The 15,162-nt window shown below is 45.9% G+C and overlaps 1 long non-coding RNA gene across 1 annotated transcript in view; it reads left to right on the forward strand.

Annotated features, from left to right (window-relative positions):
• Nucleotides 1-14,773, forward strand: part of LOC141160866 (uncharacterized) — a 131,127-nt gene extending 116,354 nt beyond the window's left edge. The window contains exon 4 of the long non-coding RNA XR_012250549.1: nucleotides 14,660-14,773. This is a non-coding gene — a long non-coding RNA (uncharacterized lncRNA). The remainder of the gene's footprint in view (nucleotides 1-14,659) is intronic.
• The last annotated feature ends 389 nt before the right edge of the window (nucleotides 14,774-15,162 follow it).

Here is a 15,162-nt window from a genome sequence, read left to right on the forward strand (position 1 = left end):
ATGCGAGTGTAAGCTATTTCACTTCATTTACAATGGGCAAGGCGCATGGCAAAGGACGTGGAACTGGACGTTCTGGTGATGGTGCGTGCAGAGGACGGGGCCGTGGCCAAGGTGAAAATGTGCCACAACCAACAGCCACAACTTCTCTCTCCCAGTTCTTGACCGAATTACTAGGGAAGCACACAACAACACCACTATTGCGAAGTGATAAGTGTGAAGTTATTAATTGGATAGCAGATAATACTTCCAGTCACCTGGGCACCACCACCTCCTGTGTGTCTTCCACACGGTCAAGTCTTAGTAGCCATGAGTCTTGACCGCATACTCCTTCTCACCCTGATGCTCCTTCCTCCCACCATGCAAAGTGTCGTCAGACAGCAACTGATCCCACAGTTGGACACTCTGAAGAGCTGTTCACTGGTCCATTTCCATATTTGGGCCCCTCGCCTGCTAGGCTTGAAATGGTAGAAGAGGAGATCCCTTGTAGCAATGGCCAAATATTTGAACAGCCACGGCCACAGGAAGGCGACGCTGGCAATTTGTCACAAGAGGTGGATGATGACGAGAAACAATTGCCACAAAGTGAGGAGGAGGACCGTGGTGCGGAAGTGGAAGAGGAGGAGGTGGTGGATGATCTAGTAACTGACCCAACGAGGCAGGAGGACACGCAGAGCGAGGCCAGCAGCACACAGGGGGAGGGAGGCAGAGTACCCCAACAGGCAGGAAGAAGCAGTGTAGTGGCCGCAGACAGAAGGCGGGCAACTGTTCCCCGTAACACCAACACGAGGGACGTTGCCAGTACAACCGGTAGGTCTTCCAGAGTCTGGAATTTTTTTAAAGACTCTGCTGATAACCCCAAAATGCCATTTGTACCACCTGCCAGGCCAGCATCAGCAGGGGTGACAAAACTACCAGCCTGACCACCACTAGCATGATCAGGCACATGTCAGCAAAGCACCCGACTTTGTGGGGCGAACCCCAGGGTCCACGAGCAGTGTCAGCGGGTGTCACCACTGCTTCTTCCGCTGATGTGCATGCAACGCAATCCCCTTTCCATACTGCATACAAAGATGCCCCCTCCTCTCAGTCTTCACTTGTTCTGGCAGTTTCTCAAGAAACAGCATCAACGTCCACGTCCCACTGCAGCGTTCAATTGTCCATATCCCAGACCTTTGAATGAAAGCGCAAATTCGCAGCCAACGCCCCACAGGCCACAGTCCTAAATTCGCACATTTCACGACTGCTTGCGTTGGAAATGCTGCCTTTTAGGCTGGTGGAGACGGAATCCTTCCGCAACCTTATGGCGGTGGCCGTCCCTCGGTACTCGGTCCCCAGCCGACACTATTTTGGCTGATGTGCCATCCCCGCACTACACAAGCACGTGTCCCAAAACATCTGCCGTGCCCTCAACGACGCAGTTACTGGGAGAGTCCACCTGACAACGGACACGTGGACAAGTGCTTGTGGCCAGGGACGGTACATCTCCCTGACGGCACACTGGGTAAACATAGTGGAAGCCGGTACCTAGTCGGACCTTGGGACAGAACACATCCTCCTCACACCGAGGATTGCGGGCCCTATGTCAGTCAGAGTTCCCCCACAGTGTACAGCTCCTGCGCATCATCATCCTCCTCCTCCTCATGTTCAGCCTCCATCTCAGATATCACCACATCAGTTACAAGCTGGAAGCACTGCAGTACTGCCTCAGCCAAGCGGCAACAGGCTGTGCTGAAACTCATAAGCTTAGGTGATAAACCTCACACTGCTTGTGAGTTGTGGACAGCTGTGAAAGAGCAGGCAGATCTGTGGCTGAGTCCTCTGAACCTACATCCAGGCATGGTCGTGTGTGACAATAGCGGCTCTGAGGTGAGGCGAGATCACACACGTACCATGCCTGGCTCATGTGCTTAACCTCGTGGTTCAGCGGTTTCTTAAATCGTACCCAGAGTTGCCAGATCTGCTCGTCAAAGTACGCCGCCTTTCAGCTCATTTTCACAAGTCGGCTACAGCTTCCGCCACCCTTGCTGTGTTGCAGCAGCGTTTGCAGCTTCCGGCACACTGACTGGTGTGTGATGTCCCCACACGTTGGAACTCTACCCTCCACATGTTGCAAAGGTGAGCAGAAGAGAGCAGTTGTAGAGTAACAGCTGCAACAAGGCCGTCTATATTCAGGTCAGACTCCACACATAAGACCTCAGGAGTGGACCCGGATGTCTGACATATGTACCATCTCGACAAACTTTGAGGAGTCCACCAAGATGGTGAGTGGCGATGACGCCATCATTAGCATCAGCATCCCACTTGTCTGTCTTTTGCAACGCTCTCTGCAGAGAATTAAAGAGGAGGCATTGCAGCTAGAGTATGATGAGATGGATCAAGAAGCCGTAGCGGGCGATTACACACAGTCCAGCCTCATCTCATCACAACGTGCATTGGGGGACAATGAGGGAGAGAAGGAGGAGGAGGAAGAACAGGAGCTGGTATCATGCGCTGTAGACGGTAGTACCTGTACAACTGTCATACCGTCGGTTCAGTGTGGGTGGCCTGAGGACAGGAGGGAGGAGGAGGAGGAGGAAAGCATGGTCAGTCGTCATCTTGGTGAGGACATGGAAGTCTTGCCCGTTACCAGTCTGGCACGGATGGCTGACTTTATGTTACGCTGCCTTAACCGTGACCCTCGCATTGTCAAAATGTTGGGTGACAGCCATTACTGGTTGGTGACACTTTTAGACCCCCGCTACAAGGAGAACTTTCACTCTCTTATTCCTGAGGTGGAGAGGTCTACAAAAATGGGGCAGTACCAGAAGGCCCTTGCTGCAGAACTGTTAAAAAAATTCCCATCTGAACACGCTAGCGGCAGAGGTCACAGTTCGTTGCCCAACCAAGGCGTACAGGCGAGAGAGATGCAACTCTAATCCAGCAGAGGCAGGGGAACACTGTCAACGTTCTGGGACAGTTTTCTGAGACCCGCCCAGCTTACAGGCCCTGAGGCGTGGGGTATTCTCACAAGGAGTGGAAAGTTTCAAAAGATGGTGAGGGAGTACCTCGCCGACCGTACCAGCGTCCTCCGTGATTCCTCTGTGCCTTTTAATTTTTGAGTATCCAAGCTGGACACTTGTAATAAACTCGCTCTGTACGCCTTGGAGGTCCTGGCCTGCCCTGCCGCTAGCGTGTTATCGGAGCATGTTTCAAGTGCCGCTGGGGGAATTATAACTGATAAGCGCACTCGCCTGTCAAGTGACAATGCTGACAAGCTGACCCTTATCAAAATGAACAAGGGCTGGATTGGGCGAGACTTCTCAACACCACCAAATGACAGCAGAGTAACATAAAGTCAAAACCACTGTGTTATTTCGGGAGGTGTATTCCCATGCACCGCTTCACACCCACACATGGGTATACGCTTCCTAATTTCAGCTGTATTTTGCTCTTCTCCTTATCCTCAGTCTCCACCACCACTATACCACCAGGGTGACCTTAGTCCATGTTGCCAGCATTGCAAGTTCCTCCATCCTAATTTTTGGCAGCTTTTGCTTGGAAGGCATAGGCAAAGACTATGGGAAACCCACTCCCCAATAATGGGAATAATGTTTTTAAGTTGCTGTACTGCATGGCTCTTGTTTGCCAGCATTGCAAGTTCCTCCGTCCTAATTTTTAGCAGCTTTTGCTTGGAAGGCATAGGCAAAGACTATGGGAGACCCACTCCCCAATAATGGGAATAATTTTTTTAAGATGCTGTACTGTGTGGCTCTTGTAAGGGGCATTGCAAGTTCCTCCATCCTAATTTTTGGCAGCTTTTGTTTGGAAGGCATAGGCAAAGACTATGGGAGACCCACTCCCCAATAATGGGAATAATGTTTTTAAGATGCTGTACTGCATGGCTCTTGTTTGCTAGCATTGCAAGTTCCTCCGTCCTAATTTTTGGCAGCTTTTGTTTGGAAGGCATAGGCAAAGACTATGGAAGTCCCACTCCCCAATAATGGGAATAATGTTTTTAAGATGCTGTACTGCATGGCTCTTGTAAGGGGCATTAAAACCGGATTGTTAAGCTACTGTGACCTCCACGTCTCTTCCATGGCTCATTGATATTGTCTTTTTATTCCACTGCGACTTCCACCACTCTTCCAAGGGACATTAGAACCGTCTGGTTAAACCACTCTGAACTTCACAGCTCTTCCAAGTGGCATTGATATTGTCTTTTTATTCCACTGTAACCTCCACCACTCTACCAAGAGGCATTGATATTGTCTTTTTATTCCAGTGCAACCTCCACCACTCTTCCAAGGGGCATTGATATAGTCTTTTTATTCCACTGCGACCTCCACCACTCTTCCAAGGGGCATTAAAACCATCTTGTTAAACCACTCTGAACTCCACAGCTCTTCCAAGGGGCATTAAAACCGTCTTGTTAAATCACTCTGAACTCCACAGCTCTTCAAAGGGGCATTAAAACCGTCTGGTTAAACCACTCTGAACTCCACAGCTCTTCCAAGGGGCATTGATATTGTCTTTTTATTCCACTGCGACCTCCACCAGTCTTCCAAGGGGCATTGATATTGTCTTTTTATTCCACTGCGACCTCCACCACTCTTCCAAGGGGCACTGATATTGTCTTTTTAATCAGCTGCGACCTCCACCACTCTTCCAAGGGGCATTAAAACCGTCTGGTTAAACCACTCTGAACTCCACAGCTCTTCCAAGGGGCATTGATATTGTCTTTTTATTTCACTGTAACCTCCACCACTCTTCCTAGGGGCATTGATATTGTCTTTTTATTCCACTGCGACCTCCACCACTCTTCCAAGGGGCATTGATATTGTCTTTTTATTCCACTGCGACCTCCACCACTCTTCCAAGGGGCATTGATATTGTCTTTTTATTCCACTGCGACCTCCACCACTCTTCCAAGGGGCATTGATATTGTCTTTTTATTCCACTGTGACCTCCACCACTCTTCCATGGGGCATTGATATTGTCTTTTTATTTCACTGCAACCTCTACCACTCTTCCAAGGGTCATTAAAACCGTCTTGTTAAACCACTCTGAACTCCACAGCTCTTCCAAGGGGCATTAAAACCGTCTGGTTAAATACTCTGAACTCCACAGCTCTTCCAAGGGGCATTGATATTGTCTTTTTATTCCACTGCGACCTCCACCACTCTTCCAAGGGGCATTGATATTGTCTTTTTATTTCACTGCGACCTCCACCACTCTTCCAAGGGGCACTGATATTGTCTTTTTAATCAGCTGCGACCTCCACCACTCTTCCAAGGGGCATTAAAACCGTCTGGTTAAACCACTCTGAACTCCACAGCTCTTCCAAGGGGCATTGATATTGTCTTTTTATTTCACTGTAACCTCCACCACTCTTCCTAGGGGCATTGATATTGTCTTTTTATTCCACTGCGACCTCCACCACTCTTCCAAGGGGCATTGATATTGTCTTTTTATTCCACTGCGACCTCCACCACTCTTCCAAGGGGCATTGATATTGTCTTTTTATTCCACTGCGACCTCCACCACTCTTCCAAGGGGCATTGATATTGTCTTTTTATTCCACTGCGACCTCCACCACTCTTCCATGGGGCATTGATATTGTCTTTTTATTTCACTGCGACCTCTACCACTCTTCCAAGGGTCATTAAAACCGTCTTGTTAAACCACTCTGAACTCCACAGCTCTTCCAAGGGGCATTAAAACCGTCTGGTTAAATACTCTGAACTCCACAGCTCTTCCAAGGGGCATTGATATTGTCTTTTTACTCCACTGCGACCTCCACCACTCTTCCAAGGGGCATTGATATTGTCTTTTAAATCAGCTGCGACATCCACCACTCTTCCAAGGGGCATTGATATTGTCTTTTTATTCCACTGCGACCTCTACCACTCTTCCAAGGGGCATTGATAATGTCTTTTTATTTCACTGCGACCTCTACAACCCTTCCAAGGGGCATTAAAACCGTCTTGTTAAACCACTCTGAACTCCACAGCTCTTCCAAGGGGCATTAAAACCGTCTGGTTAAACCACGCTGAACTCCACAGCTCTTCCAAGGGGCATTGATATTGTCTTTATATTCCACTGAGACCTCCACCACTCTTCCAAGGGGCCTTGATATTGTCTTTTTATTCCACTGCGACCTCCACCACTCTTCCAAGGGGCATTGATATTGTCTTTTTAATCAGCTGCGACCTCCACCACTCTTCCAAGGGGCATTAAAACCGTCTGGTTAAACCACTCTGAACTCCACAGCTCTTCCAAGGGGCATTGATATTGTCTTTTTAATCAGCTGCGACCTCCACCACTCTTCCAAGGGGCATTAAAACCGTCTGGTTAAACCACTCTGAACTCCACAGCTCTTTCAAGGGGCATTGAAGTGTTGTTTTTAATTACCTCTAACCTCCACGACTCTTCCAACGGGCATTGCATTTCCTCCTAATTTTAGTCAGCTTTTGCTTTTCAATGCATAGGCGAACAGTAAGGGAGACCCACTCCCCAATAATGGGTAGAAGGTTTTTAATACGCTGTAATCCACGTCTGTTTCAAGGGGAATTGCAGTTCCTTATAATTTTTGGAAAGCCTTCCATTCACTGCTTAGGCCAACAGTGTACAGGAGACCCAGTTGCTATAAATGGAAAAAACGGTTTAGTTAAGGCCCTCTGACCTCTATGTCACTTCCAAGGGGCATTGGAGTGCCTCGAATTTTTTGGTAGGCATTGCACTCACTGTATGCCCTATAACTTTGTAGCCAAACTGCTCCTTTTGGTACAGAAACATATCCTACAAGACATGTGTGGTTGACTGGCCTGATATTGATGTGAATGGTCCCTGTTCCTCCTGCTCTTTCTCCTTTGCCACCACCTCATCCTTCATTCATCACCTGAAGCTTTGGTTTAACGGGAGTCATAGAACTGGGATAGTAGCAGGAAAACATCCAGCAATCCTCGGAGGAGGTAGGATATGCGCCAAAACGCTGACCACCTCAGGCCTAGCCGCTACTACATACATGCGCTTGCATTCCAAGGAACAGAAAGCTAAGGAGATGGATGGCCTCATGATCATGAATAATTTACTCGTTGTGTAGGAGGCCGACCACTGCTGCTGTCTACCTTCTAAACTTTGTGTTGAAACCTGATTGACCCAGGACCCGCAATCCTCTATGTCTGGAGGACGTGTTGCATCCCAGTGTCCAACTGTGTCCTGGCTTCCACAATATTAACCCAGTGTGAAGGCGTCAGTGAGATGGATCATCCCTGGCCACATTCATTTGTCCACGTGTTTGTGGTTAGGCTGTCCTTCCCCCTAAATGCACTGGGGAGGGCACAGGTAACGTTTTGGTATGCGCGCTTGTGTATAAGGCGCACCGGGACAAATAGGGGCGGCTGGGGACTGTTTAGGGACACCCGGCCGCCCCCAGGCGGCTGGGGACTGTGTGTGGGGCCGCGGGGCGGCTGGGGACCGAGTATGGACACCCGGCCGCCCCCTGGCGGCTGGGGACCAAGCGTGGACACCCGGCCGCTGGGCGGCTGGGGACTGAGTATGGATACCAGGCCGCCGACGCAGCCATGACGTGGTGGCCTGATTCCGCCTCTACATGCACTTGAAATTGGGCCTTTTAGGCAAGAAAGCAAGCAGTATGGTATTGCAGCCTGGGGGTGGGTGGGTGGCAGGCTGCATACTTGCGCTTGCACTGCAAGGAATGGGGGAGGTACAATTGAACACTACCCTGGGACAAGGACTTGCACGGGGATAGTTGCAAGTCTGCATCTTCTGATGCGGCAAGAATCACTTCTGATGGGCACACTTTTAGGCTATGTGCCCACGTAGCAGATTTGATGCAGAGCGTTTTTGCCTCTCTCTGGCAGAAAAAAACGCATGCAGATTTACATGCTTTTTTTCGGCAAGAGAGAAGCTTTTTACATGCGTTTTTGCATGCGTTTTTTCAAGCAGTTTTCCAAGCGATTTTAGCATCACTTGGAAAAGTGCTTGACAAGTTGGTCACACTATATAAATCCATGCAACCGGCATGGAATGGATTTATATAGTGTGACCAAGTAATAGTTAAGAAAAAGAATAAGAATGGTAAAAAATTAAAAATTAGATTATACTCACCTTCCGGTGTCTTCCCGGTGTCATCTCTGCTGCGTCCGGTCTCTTGCATTGCTTGCGGTGGTGTGAAGGACCTGCGGTGACGTCATTAAGTCATGTGATGGGTCACATGACTCAGTGACGTCATGGCAGGTCCTTCACAACAGCGCGAACATTGCAAGAGACCGGACGGCGTGGACAAAACACCGGGAGGACATCGGAAGGTGAGTATAAACTTTATTTTTTATTTTAAATTCTTTTTTTTACAGATTCTATGGTACCCAGGTCTGGATGAGAGTCTCCTCTCCTCCAGACTTGGGTACCATCCGCACATTAGAACGCGCCAATTACGCAAGTACAGATGCAGTCTTGCGGAATTGGCGCGTTCTAATGCAAGTCAATGGCGGCGATTACGCTGCGTGTCCGCAAAATTAATGGACATGCTGCGTATGTTTGAGCGCAGCATAAACGCTGCGGAAAAATATGCAACATGGGCATTGAAAGTGCGGAATTGCATTGGAGACCATGGGGAAGGTTTACCAAGCGTTTCCCAAGCGTTTACGCTGCAGAAATTCCGCAGCGTAAACGCTTGGAAAACGCATCGTGGGCACATAGCCTTAGGCAGTGACCTGGGTGTCAGTGATGCTTCTAGGGGTCTTCCCCATGCTGTTCCCATGTCTTTTCAGCACTGTATGCATGTGTCACACAGCACATGGCAGATAAGGTTGTAAAATGTTAAAATGACATTTCCCGGTGAATGCATTTGTCACGGTTGAAAGCAATACAAAAGTGCAAAAAGGCATAAGAAAAAGCTACTTGTGAACATAGCCCAAGGTGTGGAGGAGTATTTTTGTTTTTGGTTATTTATTTTACCTTATACACAAGTCTTTACCCTGGAAAGGATGTTCCTTAACATATTTCACAGGAAAGCAGTTTCAGTTTTGTTTTTGAACATTTTATTGTGAGCCCGTAAAAGTGGCTTAATACCTCTGACCACATTGTTTACAGCAGTGACCTGGGGGTCAGAAATGCTTCCTGGGGCGATCCCCATGCTGTCCCCATGTCATTTGAGCACTGACACTATCGTTTTGGGCACTTTTTAGGCTTTCTACAGACTGCCGGGAGTGCCGCCGCAAAAATGCTCGGGTCTCCCATAGACTAACATTGGGCTCATTGCTCGGGTCGAGCACCCGAGTATCACGGTGAGCTCGGCCCGAGCTTCGAGCACCCGAGCATTTTAGTGCTCACTCAACACTAATCATCATCTCTTAGGTCAAAGCAAATTTATAGAGAAATAAAGAACACAATCCACAACCAACGCTTTTGTATAAAAATATATATCTTTTATTTACAATATTTACACTATATACAAAATATAAAAAAATATAAATTGAGTAAAAAATTGAAAAATAAATATGACATTCACTAAATCTAAAAATACCAATAGATGTATAAGAATAAAAAACTAGCTTTATAAAAAAATGAATAAAAAAAATGTTAAATTATGGTGGTGGCTGGCGGTGGTTGTTCTGGCAGGAGGAAGTTATGCATAGATGATAACAGCAGGTGGATATTAGCCGTAGATGGAACTGGCAGGTGGAAGTTGGGTATAGATGGTACAGGCAGGTCAAAATTAGGCATCATTGTTACTGGTAGGTGGAAGTTATCGGTAGATGGTACTGGCAGGTTGAGTTTAGCCATCAATGGTACTGGCAGATGGATATTAGGCATAGTTGTTACTGGCAGATGGATGTTAGGCATAATTGTTACTGGCAGATGGATGTTAGGCATAGCTGTTACTAGCCGATGGATGTTAGGCATAGTTGTTACTGGCAGATGGATATTAGGCATAGTTGTTACTGGCAGATGGATGTTAGGCATAGTTGTTACTGGCAGATGGACGGTAGGCATAATTGTTACTGGCTGATGAATGTTAGGCATAGTTGTTACTGGCCGATGGATTTTAGGCATAATTGTTACTGGCCGATGGATGTTAGCCATAGATGGTACTGGCTCGTGGATGTTATCCGCTTTCGTATAAAAATATAGATCTCTTATTTATAATAAATGCGAAATATACAAAAATATAAATAGATTTAAAAATATAGAAATAATTATAACTATAGAAATAAGCGCTCAATCATTAACTAAAACTAAAAACTATCAGAATAAAAAACTAGCTCTATAAATAAAATAGATAATAGAAATATGGTAAATTATGGTGGTGACTGGTAGTTGCTCTTTTTTGCTCTTTTCTTGGGGGGCGGCTTGCTGGTCTTATCAGCTCTTTTCCTTGAGTCGTTCTTCATTTTTGGTTTTTCAGCCCTGAAGAAGGAATAAAAAATCCAGACTTTCTACATGTGTAACGGACAAGAAATAAGATCTTGAGATGAGGTTATAGTGTGAGGCTGGTGCCATCACTGATTGTAACTCACTGCTCAGATGTTCTGTGCTCCTCACATCTTCTTGATAGCTCAATAATCGCGAGCGCGACATCAATCTCATCTCTGTTTAGGTTAGACAATAAATACATTAGGGTTAGGCGTGCAGGTCTGACGTCAGCGAATGGGTGTGACCTTATCTTTAAATAACGGGCATGTTGTTGGTGCTATTCATTATATACGATAGTCAATGCAGGGAGCATCTTTGGCGTTATGCACACTTGAATGTTGTGTGACAACTTCTGGTAGAAGGCAAATGAGCTAATAACAATATGCTTGTAATAGTGAGGGCCTGATCGCAGTTTAGTGTGATATATGCTAGACTCTGAATGTGAATTATAGGCATTTACAATAAGGGACATTTACAATATAGATGATAGCTGGACCCTCACTGTGTGCTGTCGTTGCTGAATGATCGGACTGATAGGGCAGATAATACCATTGCTTATGTGCAATGACTCTCACTGTGAGGGACATTATTGAATGCCCCGACTGAGGAGGTAAAGGGGACCTCATCGTAAACGAGATGATGATCTTAGCATGCATTTGGATACTCCATGAAAATAGAGCGACTGATATATCATATGGATAGTTACACGATCAGTCCAAAGTTGTCTGATATACTATGGAGGGAGGATCACAGGGACAATAAATTGTCAGCATAAGGGGCATTGATTAAATGTGATCTTTCCTTTAGTGCTGATATAGTATGCTGGAGTAAGGAAGCTCAGCATATAAATTATATATTCTAGCACAACAGTAACTGCCCTGTGGATTTATTTGAGTGTGCGGTAGTGAACATAGTCGCCTACTGGATTATTGAAGTTTAGGTGCATTAATACTAGATCCTACACACATTTGCTTGTGGATTTTTTTTTATTTTTATTTATGGTAGTTTTTAATACTTTTAGAGTTACATAATGGTCTTAAGTATTATAATAGTTCTTTGTAAATAGATGTCTCCTAATGAGTTGTCTACTAGTGAGATATTGAAACGCTTAGAGACTAGAGATCTTTAAGGCTATGTGCACACGATGCAGAAATGCTCAGGATTTTTTCCTGAGCGTTTCTGCATCTCTCTGGCAGGAAAAAACGCATGCGGATTGTACATGCGGTTTCCTGCCAGGGACATGCGGAAATGAAGCGGTCTTCACTTTCATTTCCGCATGCGGGTTGACAAGCGCTTCCCAAGCGATTTTAGCATCACTTGGAAAGTGCTTGTCAACTTCACACTATATAAATCCATGCAGCCGGCATGGATTTATATAGTGTGTGATGTCAAAAAATAAAAAATAAATCTATACGTTACCCTCTGATGGCCCCCGGTGTCCTGCTTCATCGGTCCCGGCTGCCGGCAGTGGAGACTGTAGGACCTTCCGACGTCAGCGTCACGTGACCCGTCACATGACTCTGACGTCAGCGAAGGTCCTTCATTCAACCGCGAAGTGCGCGGGAAGCCGGCAGGACGCAGCGCGGGCCGTCAGAAGGTGAGAATATATATATTTTTTATTTTATTCTTTTTTTTTTAATGGTACCTGGGTCTGGATGAGAGTCCTCTCCTCCACACCCGGGTACCATCCGCACATTAGACCGCATGAAAAGCGCATCAACATATACAGTGATGCGGATTCCATGCGGTCTAATGCAAGTCAATGGCGGCAAAAGAGCAGCGTTTCCGCAAAATTAATTGACATGCTGCGGATCTTTGACCGCAGCGTTTACGCTGCGGAAAAATCCGCATCATGGGCACAGCACATGCGGATTTCCATTGGGGAACATTGCTGCCCTTCTACCATGCGTTTTTCATGCGTTTCCGCGGCGTTTACGCAACTGCAAAAACGCCGCGGAAACGCATGAAAAACGCATCGTGTGAACTCAGCCTAAGGGAGAGTTGTTGCTTTGATGTACACAACCTATGAGGCTTAAGAGACGTCGGGTATTTGTATGTATTTTGTTTACGTTTGTATCAGTCATCTCCTGAGTGACACATTGTGGAATCAGGACTTGTACTTCAGTGCAGTAATTGTACTTATTTATTGGGGTTGTTTAATGCTTGGTGATTATAAGTTACGTTTTATCCCTTTCTCAAGAAATAAGCTAAGATGAAGTTATAGTCAGGCCGGTGCCATCACTGAGAGTAACTCACTGGTTCGGGATTCTTTTCTCCTCAAATTGTCTTGATAGTTCCACAAGTCCGAGCGATGCGTCAATCTCATCTCTATTTAGAGTAGACAATGAATGCATTAAGAACTGTGAGATTCTGTACTGTAGATATAAGGAGACAAGACCCCTTCTATCCCTGATACATGGACATAAAAGTAAATGACCCCTCTGACACAGCAGGTACAGTACTATACAAATGGTGACTTACGTCGTGTACAGTCTGCAGTCTACCTCTGTATTGGGATCTCCGATTTCAGGGAGTACGGCGGCCTGCTCCAGAAAGAATTTTAGGGTTCTTCTCTTTCTTGGATATGTTGTTTCAATACGACGAACAGCTACTATTGGAAATAATGGGGAATATTAGGAGAATTATCTGCTTAGGAAACAATAACAGCTGATTTGGGGTTTGCATTCTAACTTGGACTTTCTTCCAGAGGGTTTTTTCCCTTATCAGTAATTTATATCTATTTTACTAGGAATATTGGTGGTAATTGCAGCCAGTTATGTTTTTCTCTAAAAATTCTCTGGTGTTTAAATAGCCGTCTGTCTCCCTGTCACTGTCCGATGACCATCTTATCCCTGCCTCGCTCCAGGTGATTGACAGATCGCTCCCTATGTTCACACTTGAGAAACCTGTCAATCAACTAAAGTGGTGCGGGGGGGGGGAGCCGACGGAGCATTTCAGAAAAAACCACAGCTGGCTGCAGTCGTGCACCAAGCTCTGACTTATGCTGCCCATAGCTCGGTAAGTATTAATATAATGACCGGGTTCCCTTTAATGGAATTTTTTGTACAACTATTTTACATCTACACTTTACACTTACATGGTTTTTCCTTTTCCCAGAAAAAAATGAGCAGGCCATCAGCTACATATTCCTTGTATCTGGCCCCTTTATTTGCTCTGGTAGACCTTCTTTCAGTCATTATTGCGGATAACAATCTCGAATTTTGGTTCTCACTTCACTGAAAGTGAATACGAAATGTTGCGTTTTCACTGTGTCAGTGAAACGGTTACTGGCGGAATGTCCGGTTGCCATAGAGATGGAATGTTTGGATTGTTACATCATGCGGCAGTTTGTGATGCCATCGCTCACTGGTCAGAACTATTTACTAGAGGGTCGTATTCATCTCTTATTTAAAGTGCCCCTGTCTTCTAAATACATACTGTTTTTAGATGCAATCACATGTAATAATGATATATTGTATCATGTGAGGAGGAGTTTGTTGACTTTCACGCGTTCCTTCATCAAAATAATACATAATTAAACATCTATAAGACACTACTCTCCCCCTAAAATATAAAATATGGTATCTTCCACTATATGCTGGCAGCTGATTGGCCGGTGCTTTGACTGTCATAGCAACATGGAACGCGATTATTTAAAGTCCTCCCATGAAGTAACCTCTACCCTATAGACTCATCATAGAGGGACTCTTTTATTCTAATTCACCTTAATACAAAAATGAAAAAAACATGAAACATGACACCAAGAAAAGAGGCTTTTTATTACGTGGGCAGCACAGTGGCTCAGTGGTTAGCACTGCAGCCTTACAGCGCTGGGGTCCAGGGTTCAAATCACACAATGGACAACATCTGCAAAGAGTTTTTATGTTCTCCTCGTGTTTGCGTGGGTTTCCTCTGGGTTCTCTGGTTTCCTCCCACACTCCAAAGACTGATAGGGAATGTAGATTGTGCATCTTTGCTTCTGTAATGTGTGTTAGTACTCTGCTCTCAAACATGAAAAATATACATGGGCAAGCCACCAGACACCGAAAATCATGTTTGAATCCATTTGGTTGAGGTTTCCACATTGAGGCATCATGGGCCATAGGTTCTGCACCTCTGTTGTAAGTGGTCTGTAAAATGGTCACGTGGTGGCTCTAAGAATGGCTGCAATGAAACAAAGAGTGAAAAATTAAAGGGGTCTGAATACTTTCCGTACTCACTGTAATTCCACATTCCTTTACAGGGGTTAATGGATGAAGGACAAACCCTACACAGGGGCCACTGGGATGGAGTCATGGAGTTAGCTGCTGGCCGGTGGTGCAGGCTAGCAGACCTGGTCAGGTTCTCTAGCACCAAGCTGTGTAAGTTGTGTATGTATGGTCCACGTCTCCACTTAAGCTGGGATCTTTTTATTTTTGTAATATCAATTATTTTTAATACAAAATTAAATGTGGTGTTTTAACATCCTTTTATTTATTTATTTATTTCTGCAGCCACTAGGGCTGCCATTCTTATTTATTTATTGAGTGTGACACTTACACAGCACAAATATGGCATCCCCGGGCATAGATGTCTGCGGTCGGTGTATGAGCTACAATCTCTTCCGGTCACTGCTCACCGTGTTCAGCACGAGGAGTGACAGAAGGTGCCGGGATGCGGTGAGTATCAGGGCAGTGATCAGCAGCCTGACATTGTGCTGCTGTCAGGATACCGTGCTGTTCTCACCACTGGAGAGGTCACCGCTGC

The sequence above is a fragment of the Phyllobates terribilis genome, unplaced genomic scaffold (assembly GCF_046119375.1).
Source record: "Phyllobates terribilis strain yellow unplaced genomic scaffold, ASM4611937v1 Scaffold_9__5_contigs__length_417890890, whole genome shotgun sequence".
Classification (NCBI taxonomy): Eukaryota; Metazoa; Chordata; class Amphibia; order Anura; family Dendrobatidae; genus Phyllobates; species Phyllobates terribilis.